This window comes from Saimiri boliviensis, chromosome 1 (assembly GCF_048565385.1).
Source record: "Saimiri boliviensis isolate mSaiBol1 chromosome 1, mSaiBol1.pri, whole genome shotgun sequence".
Taxonomy (NCBI): domain Eukaryota; kingdom Metazoa; phylum Chordata; class Mammalia; order Primates; family Cebidae; genus Saimiri; species Saimiri boliviensis.
The window spans coordinates 141,125,602-141,138,616 of NC_133449.1; the positions used below are offsets into that span (position 1 = coordinate 141,125,602).

General features: G+C 48.7%; 1 protein-coding gene and 2 pseudogenes across 6 annotated transcripts in view; 2 read left to right on the forward strand and 1 right to left on the reverse strand.

Moving 5' to 3' along the window:
* LOC141585548 (ubiquitin-ribosomal protein eS31 fusion protein-like) overlaps window positions 1-5,375 on the forward strand; it is a 54,137-nt pseudogene extending 48,762 nt beyond the window's left edge.
* Window positions 1-13,015, forward strand: part of ANKRD11 (ankyrin repeat domain containing 11) — a 234,351-nt gene that overhangs the window by 155,685 nt on the left and 65,651 nt on the right. Inside the window, exon 3 of one of the 6 annotated variants that reach the window (XM_074405312.1) lies at window positions 6,460-6,600. The exons of the other annotated variants lie outside the window; for them this stretch is intronic. The gene's annotated coding sequence lies outside the window, so the exon portion shown is untranslated. The remainder of the gene's footprint in view (window positions 1-6,459; window positions 6,601-13,015) is intronic. 6 annotated transcript variants of the gene reach the window in all.
* LOC120360377 (ubiquitin-like protein NEDD8 pseudogene) lies at window positions 5,634-5,874 on the reverse strand (annotated as a pseudogene).

Consider the following 13,015-nt stretch of genomic DNA (forward strand, 5'->3'; position numbering starts at 1 on the left):
GGTGTGTCTTTTCTGAAATGTTTGCCGATTTTCATGGTTTAGACATTGCTCAACTCATTCTGAGCTAGCTGGATCATTTTTTCCATTCCAGTCTGACAAACTGTCTTTTAAGTGGAATTCTTAGTCCATTTACTGTTTTCACCTTAGTCTGTTTATGCTGCTGTAACAAAATGCCTGAGACAGGTTCATTTATAAAGAACAGAAATTTATTTCTCACAGTTCTGGAAGCTGGAAGTCGGAAAGCCTGGTGCCACTGGACGGCCCCGTGCCTGTTGCTGTGTCCTCCTTTGGCTACAAGGACAGATGTGTGGACAGGACTGCCTCCCAGTCCCAGCCCTTCATAGCAGCCAGTGCTTGTCCACCCACGAGGGCAGAGCCTCCCCGAACGGGGCACCAAGTGTGGTGGGGGCCGCAGGGGGGTTGACACCGAGTTACGTGCTGTCGTGTGCTTTCCATCTGTCGTGACGTATCTTCTCTCGCTCCTTGTGCCAGGGGTCCAGGGTGGGGGCTTATGTATTTCTTCTTGCTCCGTTTTTTTTTTCCTCTTTACAATTTGGAGACTATACAGTGTCTTTTTGTGGTTATGTTGGGAGTTTGCCTTTTTCATTTCCTGGTGGATGCTCGCAGATGTTAGGACTTGTTTAGACCGTGGGGTGGTTGGGAAATCATCTCGGCTGGGCCTCCCTGGAGCACCTGTTGGCCCACCTTTCCTCTGCCCCATCTGTGCCTACCTCTGTTGTGTGGTGTGTTTGTGCTTTTTCTATACTGGTATTTTCTACAAGGAGCCTAGTAATGAAACTGGGGAAAATGTAGTTTGAGGTTCTCTCGAAGATGAAAACTTAGAAGGTTATTGAGAGTCTCACGCCTCATCTGCTGTTGGTGGGAGTTGCTGCTCCAGCTGCCTCCAGCCTCACGTCTGGCCCTCCACTGTGCTCCTGTGCCCTCCTGTCTGGGAACTCTTTGTTCTTCCCAGTCTGAAGGCGTTGGCAGCTCCCAGCATGTGTGAGGGCGCCCTCGTTTCTGGCCCTCTTTATTCCTGGGCCCCTCAGCCCAGAGTGTCCTCCTGGATGCTTGCATTGTGGGCTTATCCTCCAGACGCTGAGGCAGCGTTCAGACAAGGAGGGGCCTTTATTCGTGGGTCATTTTGGCAGATGGGATTATTTCATCCTCAAGAGGGTAAAATCTATATCAGATATATATTTTCTTTTCTTTTTTTTTTTTTTTTTTTTTTTTTGAGACAGAGTTTCACTCTTGTTACCCAGGCTGGAGTGCAATGGCGCGATCTCGGCTCACCGTAACCTCCGCCTCCTGGGTTCAGGCAATTCTCCTGCCTCAGCCTCCTGAGTAGCTGGGATTACAGGCACACACCACCATGCCCAGCTAACTTTTTGTATTTTTAGTAGAGACAGGGTTTCACCTTGTTGACCAGGATGGTCTCGATCTCTTGACCTCGTGATCCACCCGCCTCGGCCTCCCAAAGTGCTGGGATTACAGGCTTGAGCCACTGCGCCCGGCCAAGACATATATTTTCTGCAAGGGCACAGACAGCAGTGGCCTATGTTGGGGTCTCAAGTTGGTGGTCCTGCCTGGAGGCCCGGCCAGGCATTCGCAGCAAGTAGGTGTCTTTGGATGGTTGCAGCTACTGTCTCTTTGTTTGCGATGTTGAAATAATACCATCTGTTAGCTAAGGCTCTTTAGAGGCTCCAAATAAAATAACATATGAAAGTAAAGCACTGTGCAGATGTAATCTGAAATGGATCATTAAGCCCTAGTCATGACTTAGGGGGCTGGGAAACTGTCCTGAGTCAGGGTTGCCCACGTGTGCTCAGCATACACTGCTCTGTGCGCTCCTCCTAGAGCACACACCCCAGGGATTGTTCTCAGTGTACAGATGAGGAGACTGAGGCCCAGGAAGTCCTGTGCTTAAAGCGTCAGTCAGGAGCAGGGGTGTGGGGGCCCAGCTTGAGGAGAGGCTGGCTGCCTGCGCTGACATTTACGTCTGTGACCTGTCCCTGGGTTCAGAGCATCGGAGCTGGCCATGAGTGTGAGTGGGTGGATTCCCCATACCCAAAACAGCATGTGATCTGTAGTGTCCCAGGCGCCTTTGTTTCCCCTACTCTGTTAATTCATGGGAGCAAAGAGCATAGCCTCACGACCTGCAAAACATAAACTGTGTGAGACCCAGGCAACTCGGGGACAGCTGGTGGGAGGCATGCCATGACGCACGATGCGCTGTGACTTCTAGTTGGAGACCCCTCCTTGAAAAACATGAGCTGTGAATCATTTGTGATAACCCTATTAGTCTTTGTCTGTGAAGGTAGTTGTCTGTGGAGGCTATGGATGTAACTAAGTTGAGGTTCATTGCCACTTTGTGTTTTCTGACTGGGGTGAGGTTGTGAACGAGGTTAAGTGTCTGGCAAATCCAAGAGGAGGCGCTGTGATTTGCACGCACCCTCACCATCCCTCCAACCAATGCCAGTCTCTCTCTCTTATTTGCCCGTGCACATACACATACATTATGTGTTACGAATACCTGTATACCTTGCCTTTTAAGAGATTACACATAAAAACACAAATCTGAGCCGATTTTTACTTTGAAATAATTCACCACAGATTGAGTTGAAGCAATTAAAGTCTTGGAGCTTATAATTAAATGTTAATTTTTCTCTTTTTGGAAACACAGGCATTGCTTTTACAAAATCTGCTTAGGCCCAGTGCAGTGGCTCACACTTGTAATCCCAGCCATTTGGGAGGCTGAGGTGGGTAGATCACTCTTGAGGTCAGGAGTTTGAGACCAGCCTGACCAGCATGGTGAAAGTAATGCCGTTTCTACTAAAAATACAAAAAATTAGCGGGGTGTGGTGGGGCACACCTATAATCCCAGCTACTCAGGAGGTTGAGGCTGCAGTGAGCCTTGATCATGCCACTGCACTCCAGCCTGGGCAACAGTAGAGAGACTCTGTCCCAAAACAAATAACAATAATAACAACAACAACAACCCTAAAAAATCCTTAGATTTGCAAACAGACATGAATACATAATTTTTATCGGTTTGTGCATCCCGAATTCGGGATTATGAAGCATGTAAATGATGCCTGTTTTGGGCTCTGTGGTACCAGCCTTCTTCTCATTCTCCTCTTTCCCTTTTCCCCATTTCTTTGCCTGTTGGGCATAAATTATCACAAAAAGGCACTCTGAGAGAACGAAAGTTGGGTTCTTCGGTAATAACGTTTTTCATGTTTTAACATGCAGTGTATGCTTCCTTGGAGTATTTAGTTTTAATGAGGGTTATAATGAGAAGTATTTCTGTAGGACCCATAAATAGACTTTTACACCATGAAATATCAAGTTTGTTTTTTCTCCGAAAAATGTCAGCTCATACTTGGGGACTTACTTGCCCAGTTTTCGATATAATGCTTTCAAAAAGACGCTAGAAGGGGAAACAAGGAAAAGGCATATCCTGCCCAGGCGTGTGGCATGCTGGGAGAGCTGCGCAGGCTCTGCGCAGGGAGTTCATGCTGGCTTCTCCCTGCCCGTCCCTCCTCACCCTTTGCCTTGTTTATGTTGGGGCATCTCTTTGCAAACCTGGTCCAGAGTGTTGCTGGTTTATCCTGGACTAAATGCTGTCTTCCCAGGGCCTCAGCGTGTCTGGGAAATTCCATGTTTTCTGACTCTTAGGTGAAATGGACTGTTTTATTCAAAAATAGAAAATTGTTCAGAAGTCTGAACCTGGGCTGTTGCTCAGCTTTACCAGAAACTCTGGATGTTCCACCTGGAACCTTTGCCCAGGCAGTCGACCTCATTCTCTCTCCTGGTAGAAACCTACCTGTCAGTACGTGTGTTGTGCTTTGAGGCCCACATGCCAAGATCTGGAACAGCCTGAGAGAAGGGACTAAGTGCACATGGTGGTGTGAGGCGGAGGGTGGGAAGCAGAGCCGTGGCCGGTGGAGGTGCAGCACTCTAACAGGTGAGCTGTGGCCGCTGTGGCCAGTGGAGGTGCAGCACTCTCGCAGGTGAGCCGTGGCCAGTGGAGGTGCAGCACTCTCTCAGGTGAACCGTGGCCAGTGGAGGTACATCACTCCCGCGGGTGAGCCATGGCCACTGTGGCCAGTGGAGGTGCAGCACTCTCGCGAGTGAGCCGTGGCCGCTGTGGCCAGTGGAGGTGCAGCGCTCCCACAGGTGAGCAGTGGCTGCTGTGGCCAGTGGGGGTACAGCACTCTTGCAGGTGAGCCGTGGCCGCTGTGGGCTGGTCCATCCATGCCAGACTCTGCCATCTCTCGGCCACTTTTTGTTTGTGCTCATGTTTGTGCAGAGTGTTAATCCAAGGACCTCTTTTTGCTTTTGTAGGTCTATGATTAGACAGGTGAATTAGGCATACGTGGCATTGCTCCCATTGTTAACAGTAGGATTTAGGGGTTGGGTGGGGTAGGAGAGGAGGTAGTGGGTGGTCCTTACTTTAAATCTGGAATATTTTTTATGCCATTATCCTCTATTTACAGCTTTCAGAAATCAGCTGGTGTCACTGCACATATGTTTAGAGCCGTTGCTAAGGTGACGAGCCCAGCAACCCACACAGGCCTTCTGGAAGGCAGGGAAGCTGCGTGGTGGGGCCTGTTCACACTGGGGCCTCATCTCTCCAACCTGTGGGTATCTGCAGATTGCCCTGTTCCAACTTAAATTGGCTGCTTCCTTTTGGTTTGATTGCCTGATTAATCAATAATTTAAAAAGAAAAAACGCTGTGGTGTGTTTAATACAGAGAGAAACAGACCCATGGCATTGTATCCAAACTGTGTCTCCTTTCCATGATTGCAGCAAAGGTGTCTCACCTTCCTCATTTACGTTAGAAACAAAGTTGTGGGCTTCAGGCTTTTCTTCATGGAAACCTTGATTTTTTCTCTAATATTGCGTATAAATAGTCCACATAACTTGAGTTATGGCTTATTAATGTTTTTCTGGGTATATGTTAAAGGATTCTGAAGTCATTTATATTTAAAAACGTTCTTTTTGGGTGTGTTGGTGAGTGTTTGGTCTTCTTTGGAAGGTAGGAGTGTCAGTCCAGGGCTCTGTCAGCTGATGCTCACTCCCACATCACTGCCCTCGTTGGAAATTGAGAAGGTGCCTTACTAAACGTTTTTGGGGTCTGGGCTCTCTGAGAATTGGGTAAAAGCTAAGTATCCTCTCCCCAGAACAGTGCGCATGCCTGTCCATCTTCTTTGTGATTTCTGGGGTTTCAGAACTGTCTGGGCCATTGTGCCTCTTCTGAGCTCTTGTTTTGCCAATGGACAGCTTCCTGTTAGCACTTGAGTTTATAGTTTTTATGTAAATGAAATTTGTTAATTATATTGTCTCTCTTTCTCTCTCTTTTTTTTTTTTTGGCCAGGAAATATTTTATTGACAAGCAGGGAACACAGCCATAAGAGAGGGAAGCACACAGGACTGCAAACTAACACCCAGTAGCCATCAAGGGCCCTCTGGGCCAGGAATACTGCATCCTGGGGTCCTCATAGTCTCCCACCAGTAGACATACATTACTGGGCATCCTGGAGTGGGGGCCGTGGCTCTGGTGTCCCAGAGAGTCAGAGGATATACGATGCCTCATGAGCAACAGGAAGGAGGTAAAATGGAGAGTCCATCACTGCGTAAGACCACCTCCTCCTCTCAGAGCCAACACGAGGTGGAGGACTGAACCACCTAAAATCCTGTAATCAGCTTCTGTCTTCTCGTCATTCATCTGTTTGCCACTGTAGATGAGCCTCTGCTGTTGTGGGGGGATTCCCTCTTTCTCCTCCACATGCTCCTTGATTTGCTCCACCTTATCTGTAGATTCCATGTCAATCTCAATTTCCGGTCAGCGCCTTCACTTTAATTAGCATCTTCTTTCCAGTTTGGGACAAAAAAAAGATTATATGCAGAGTACATTTCCCCTTTTTCAGCCAAGATCTCTTGATAAAAGTTTTGCAACGGGACTGGGCACCTGTAATCCCAGCGGGTGGGATTAATCTCCCGGAGACGGGTGGACTGCCTGAAGTTAGGAGTTCAAGACAAGCCAGGCCAACATGGTGAAAATGCGTCTCTACTGAAAATAAGAAAGTTAGCCGGGTGTGCTGGCAGCACCTGTAATCCCAGCTACTTGGAAGGCTGAGGCAGGAGAATCCCTTGAACCTGGGAGGCGGAAGTTGCAGTGAGCCGAGATGCCCCTACTGCGTTCCAGCCTGGGTGACAGAGGGAGACTTCATCCCCTGCCCACCCCCCAAAAATCCTTTTTTTTTTTTTAAACAACAGAAGACATCCGCCCTAATCAGAAGTGAAAGACGACATGTTTGTGAATGACTGTACAGTGTGACACTTCATCGGGTTTTTACAAAGCATTTTACAGTTTCTTGGAATTCCATTTCTAGTTGTAATTTTTAGATTTGTAAAGAAACAAATATTCGTTTTGGTGTTGTTTGTATTTGCAGAAAGTTGGAAAAAAACAAATGTCAGTCAACAGGAGGATGGATTTTTTCAGACAATGAAGAGCACACTGCAGTTGTCATAAGAACAGTAGAACTGCCTGTATCCACACAGATAAATCCCAAAGCACAGCATGGAGGGAAAAGGTATGGCAGGAACCGTCCAGTACATTACCTGCAAAGCCATCAGCAGTCCTCTGTTAGGCTTATCTGTAGCATGAATGTCAAAGCACCCATAGGAATGATTAGCCTCAAAATCAGATTTACACTGAGAAGGAACTAGAGCAGGATGGGGCTTATATAAGGGGCTTCAACCATTATGTAAGTTTTAAATTTTCAAATTCTAAAGCAAATATGGCAAAATGAACAGATGGTGGATATGTTTGTATTCTTCATACTTTTCTGTGTGCTTCAAAAATTTTAAAGAAAACATTAGCTATTGTTAATTTGTTGTAAAATGATATGGTTAGAAAATATTTTCTATGTAGGAATCATAAAATATAATACCCTATTCTAAATAAATTCTGAAATAGTTTGAAAAAGAGCCACCTTTACACCTGACACTTGACAGACGCTGGGTGCACTCAGGGTCGGATGGGCTTCTCGGACCATGGAGCTTTCACATCCAGCCTGTGTGGTGTGTGGTGCTCCCAGCTGGCTTCCCCAGCTCTCAGTGCTCTGTGTTTTGATTTGCTAGTGTAAGCCTTCAAGCAGACCTGGGCCCCTCTTCCTGCTTTGGTTGTACCAAGGAGGAATACACACCTCTGTAGGTCCTTTTATTGCTTAACACACGATTTTGACGTAATAGCAAAAATTCCTCTTCATTGTGATAATGGACTGAAAAGTGGACCTTTTGGCAGGCATCACAGGAATAAGTTTCTAGGTGGAATATGGGTTCTGGTCCTCGTGTTCTTGAGAACCTGTAGTTACAGGGATCTGGGGGGTGCACAGTTCACCCATCAGCAGTTACCCAGGACATCTTTCCCCTGGTGTAGAGAGTCCTGGATGTGTACCGCTCACCCATCAGCAGTTACGCAGGGTATCTCTCCCCGGGTTTAGAGACTCAGGTCAGGAGCATATGGACACACCATTCCTTCCTAGGTCCTAAGCCCGGTGAGGCCATGGGTTGCAACTTTGACGGGAAAGGAGGTTCCCACATGCTTTCATTATGGGTTTACATCTGAGTGATTTACTTGTTACTAATTAGGCTTCTTTTCCTCCAAACCTTTCTTTTAGTTGAGAGAAGGAAATTATTATTTTGCCTGGCTGATTCTCTAAATGTTGAAAAGAGCAGAGATTTCTTTTTACCTGTTTCTGCAAAAATTCTTTTTTTTTTTTTTTCTTTTTTCTTTTTTCTTTTTTTTTTTTTTTTAGACGGAGTTTTGCTCTTGTTACCCAGCCTGGAGTGCAATGGCGTGATCTCGGCTCACCGCAACCTCCGCCTCCTGGGTTCAGGCAATTCTCCTGCCTCAGCCTCCTGAGTAGCTGGGATTACAGGCACGCGCCACCATGCCCAGCTAATTTTTTTGTATTTTTTTAGTAGAGACGGGGTTTCACCATGTTGACCAGGTTGGTCTCGATCTCTCGACCTCGTGATCCACCCGCCTCGGCCTCCCAAAGTGCTGGGATTACAGGCTTGAGCCACCGCGCCCGTCCCTTTTTTTTTTTTTTTCAAACAGAGTATGTATTAACTACAGGATTTCTACTACTGACAGGCCCTTTTCAAATCAGTGTTTTAATTTTGCAGGTAATCATTATTTGTCAACACCCCTGTAAACAGGTGGCCGTCCTGGCTTGGTACGGGAGGGACTAACAGAGACCCACATCCTGGAGGACACAGTGTGGCACTCATGGCAGCACCTGTGCAGAGTGGACATACTGTGGCATAGTAAGGGTGGGTCTGGGAGTGTCATACCCACTGAAGCTGGGTGCTTGGGGCAGTGTCCTGGGAGCCTAACAGGACAGCATCCTGGAATGACCACCATGGTTGCCCCTGGAGCTCCTGAGTGGCACAGTGACACAGTGGCCCTGGTGTGTAGGGAGTCAGCATGATAGTGGCACCAAGTGACATGGGAGGTGGGTCACATTGTTGCTTGTCACTCATGGGACAGTGAGCTTGGAAGCTGGACCCTCGTGCTCAGCAGGTGCTTGCAGCCCAGGAGCTGTAGTCCCAACAGAGGGGGATTCCACACACACTAGAGTGAACAGAGGGAGAGGAACAGGCATTGCATGGCTCAGCTGCCTCCAACCCCGCCTGTATGACCTGGGCAGGCTTGTTTTCCACTGAGGCAAGAGCTGCACGTTGCCTGTGTGGTTAGAATTGCTCAGACCATATTCGTGTATTGTGCAGTAGAGTTAACAGTGTGAAAACTGAGAGTGAATGTCTGATGATACGTCCAGTGAGACACAGCGCTCAGCTCTGCTTGGTCATGTGGCGCTGAGGACTCCAGGTCACCTGAAGTGCTCTCCTTTCTGATGTTTCCTCTGGAGCTTTTGGCATGGGGCTTCATGCATTAATCTGTGAATCTGTGGGCTTTGGCATTTTAATGTGCAAGGGTTTTTTTTGTTTGTTCGTTTGTTTTTTCCTTCTCAACCATTAAGCAGAAGGATAATTTGCAGGGTTTTTTTTCGTTTTCTGTTTTTGTTTTTTGAGATAGGATCTCTGTTGCCCAGGCTGGAGTACAGGTGGTTTGAGCTCAGCTCACTGCAGCCTCTGCAGTGAGTTCAGGCGATCCTCCAACCTCAGCCTCCCAAGTAGCTGGGACTACAGGTGTGCCACATCTGGCTACTTTTTTTCTTTCTTTCTTTTTTTTTTTGGAGAGACAGGGTTTCACCATGTTGCCCAGGCTAATCTCCAACTCCTGAGCTCAAGCGATCTACCTGCCTCAACCTCCCAAAGTGCTGGGATGACAGGTGTGAGCCACCATGCCTGGCCTGCAGTTGTTTTCTTATGGAACGTCATTTCTTTATGTTTAAAATGTGACTCTTGTATTGAAACCCTTTTATCGTCTCTCATATAGTCAGAACATTAGAAACAGAGAGTGGGGACTCAAAGGGCGTGCTTTTAGGACAGATTGGGTCCTAGTGCCTGTGTTCCCGGTCATGGCCACCGGGGCGGAGTGACGCCCACAGGTGGCTAAACTTCCTTACAAAGCATCACTTTAACCTCGTGTCTCATTAAAGTGCTGGGTTCCCACCAGTACAGAAGAAACGGTATTGTGATTTTTAACTTTAAAGGCAATGGTGAGAAATCTGGGCAGTGTCTTGCTATAGGACTCCTCCTGCACCCCTCTGCCTCCTCCTTCAGTGTTTACTTGGCCCTAGCAACCACGGGGCCGTCATGGATGCAGAAGCCGGCAGCAGACTCACTCCTTCCTGGGTCTTTGAATCCATCATGCTGTCTGTGGACACTGCCCCCCAAGGTCGGACAGCGATCTTGGGGCTGCAGGCAGTCGCATGCTCTGGTGTGTGTGCATTCTGGGGGCATGCCCCGCCAGGTCTGATGAGATCTTGTGGGGTGCAGGCAGTCGTGTGCCCTGGTGTGTGTGCTTTCTGTGGCTGATCTCCTGCACCTGCTTCCATCCAGGTACCAGTTCTGGCTCTGTCGATGTGGCTCTTGCCTCAGCCCCTCAAGTCTTGAGTAGCCCATGAGGCCAGTGGCTCTCAGCTCCACAGATATCCTGAACAAGTGGCCAGAGGCCTGGGTTCTGTGAATTACATGGCAGAAAACTATGACTGAAAACTGGATCCGCAGATTAACAGTTAAAGCTTTTGTAAACCACCTGCCAGAAATAGTATCTAAGGTTTCCTGCGATGTTGGCCCTCACTTCTTAATTTAGAAACGCTAATAAAAGACCCATCTGAGAGAGTCACAGGGCATCTCGAAGCATGGTGCGTGGTCATGTCTGTGGCACATGCCTCAGCACAGGCAGGGGTCTGGCTGGCCAGCCGCCGGCTTGCAGGGATCCTGTCCCACTGTTTCTCCTAGTCCTTTAGAAGCACAGGCTGTAGGGGAAACTCACAGGTACCCTCTGGGTCAGACCATAACACAAGCTTGTGGGAACTGACACTGGCGCCTCTCACAGTCAGTGATGCCTTAGTCCTTGCTGTTTGCAGGCCCCTGGGCACCCATGTGCTCTGTCCTCAGCTGCGGTGCAGACACAGACCTCTTACTTCGGCTTGTGTGTGTGACGGGCTTTGCAAACTAAAGGTTCCCTGCCAACACAACATCACTCGCTGTTTTGTTACAGGGGTCCTGAGGCAGCATGTACAGGCTTTCATCAGAGCAGTATGGCCTTCATAGGGAGAGCATCTGCCCCTCGCCCTCTGTGTGCTAGATGGGAACCCACTCAACCTGAGGCTCAGGATGGCAGAGACCCCTAAATGCAGAGGCCTCGAGGTGCTCCCATGCTTCTCTGGGATCTGTAGGACTCACTGATGCGCTGGTGTGGATTTGGTCCTGTGCTGGAAGGAACTGGAGCCTCCCGTGTGGTCCTGTTGCAGCCCCTGCTTTGGGGTGTACTGGTCTCTTCGGGAATGGGGGTAGTGTGAGGCTGTCACACAGGCCCGGCCCCGCATCTGAGCCTCCATGGAACGCCAGGACGATGGGGAAGGCATGCACTGAGCTCACTGCTGTGCTCTTCACAGTGCCTCCACAGGCCGCACACGGGGCATCAGGGTGTGTCTTGGTTAGTTATTTGGGGAAGTGGTCAGCAATCAATCTGAGCCTTTTCTTTATTGTTCTTTGAGTTATAACATCCGTGCAGGAAATGGCACACATCTTAGGTGCACATGATAGAGTTCATGTCACATGTATGTGTGGGACCACCCAGTGAAGGTACAGGATTCCCCCTGGACCTTTCCTCTACCCTGATTCTTGAGTTTCTGCCTGGCCCCTAATTGCACGAGGCCCTCATGCATGCAGAAGCCACAGCAGACACACTTGTGTTTGGCTCTTGGCCTCCAGAGTGCTGTCTGTGGACACCTGCACACCCCGACATTGTGGTTTGCTTGCACTCATTTGCTCTTCTGCTGGTGGACACTTCAGCCTTTTGCAGTTGGAGGGTGTTTTGCACAGTTGAGTGTGGTGTGACATGGTAGGTGGCCTATGCTGCCCTCAACGGGGTGTGCCTGGGATGCTCCTGGGCTGTGGCCTCTCATGGAGCATGGCTGAGCCTGTGGTGGGCTCTGCTTGCTCTGGGTCAGGGTCCGGTTACTTCTCACGGGCTCCACAGCCTATACCGCATGTCAGCTGCCCACATGGGTAGTGCATTTTCCCATCATTTTGCCAGCCTGGGGTTGGAAATGGCGGGACCCCCCTTTCTGAGAGGAAGGAAAGCGGTGGAGGAAGAGAGGGCTCCTCAGAGAAGGGCAGGCTTGGAGGAGTGAGAAGAGGTGGACTCAACTCAGAACCTGAGAGCAGGTTCTTTCCATTCAGTCTTGGAGTAACCTCCGACGTCACCAACTTCAGAAACAGCCATATTGGCAATACACTCCCAGTCAGCAGGGATTGTGAAGGTCATTGATGAGGGCCGAGCTGGGCATCCGACATTGTCCTGAGCTCGCAGCTCGCAGCTTAGGAATGGTGTTTTCTCTTTTCTTTCTGTTTTTTTTTGTTGTTGTTTTTGTTTTGTTTTGTTTTTATTTATTTTATTTAAAGACAACATCTCACTCTACTGCCCCAGCTGCAATCCTGGCTAATTTGTTTTGTAGAGTCAGGGTTTCATCATGTTACCCAGGCTGGTCTTGATCTCCTGGGCTCAAGCAGTCCACCTACTTCAGCCTCCCAAACTGCTTGGATTATAGGCGTGAGCCACTACACCTGTCCTTATTTCTGTATTTTGTACATTGAGAAACTGACATATATCTGACTGCAAATTGAGGGCTCTCAACCAGTTAGGGCAGCATTTGAATTGTCCCCACTACTTCCAGTTGTTTGAAAAGTAGTTTACCTCTCTGTTCATAACATACACCCCACGTACTGGGAACATGCTCACAAAATAATACTCTCTCTTTCCACGATGGTGTGTTCAGTGCCCCCTGATATTTTCTGTTCTGTATTATTTCACTGTCACAAAAAGGCTTTATTCATAATTGCCAAAACGTGGAAGCAGCCAAGATGTCCTGCAGGAGTAAATGGATCGGTAACCCAAGGTCCATCCAGACAACGAAGTATTATGATGCTGTAAAAACAAGTGAGTTGCCAGGCCCTGGAAAGACACAGAGGAACGGTAAATGCATGCTGGGACGGTAAATGCACGCTGCTGAGTGAAAGCAGACCAGCTACAAAGACGACACTCTGTAGGGTTCCTACTCTGTGACATCCAGGAAAGGGCAAAACTGTGGAGACGGCACAAAGATCAGCGATGCCAGGGGCTGCGGAGAGGGAGGGACGGAGGGATGCGTAGCAGGAGCACGGGGGCCCCGGGGCAGTGAAGCTACTCTGCATGATACCACAGCCATGGGTCCACGTCAGGATACGTGTGTCCAAACCACACGCTACACAGCAGCAGGTGGACCCTGAGGTCGTGTGGCCTGTGGGTGATGGTGCTGTGTCCAAGAG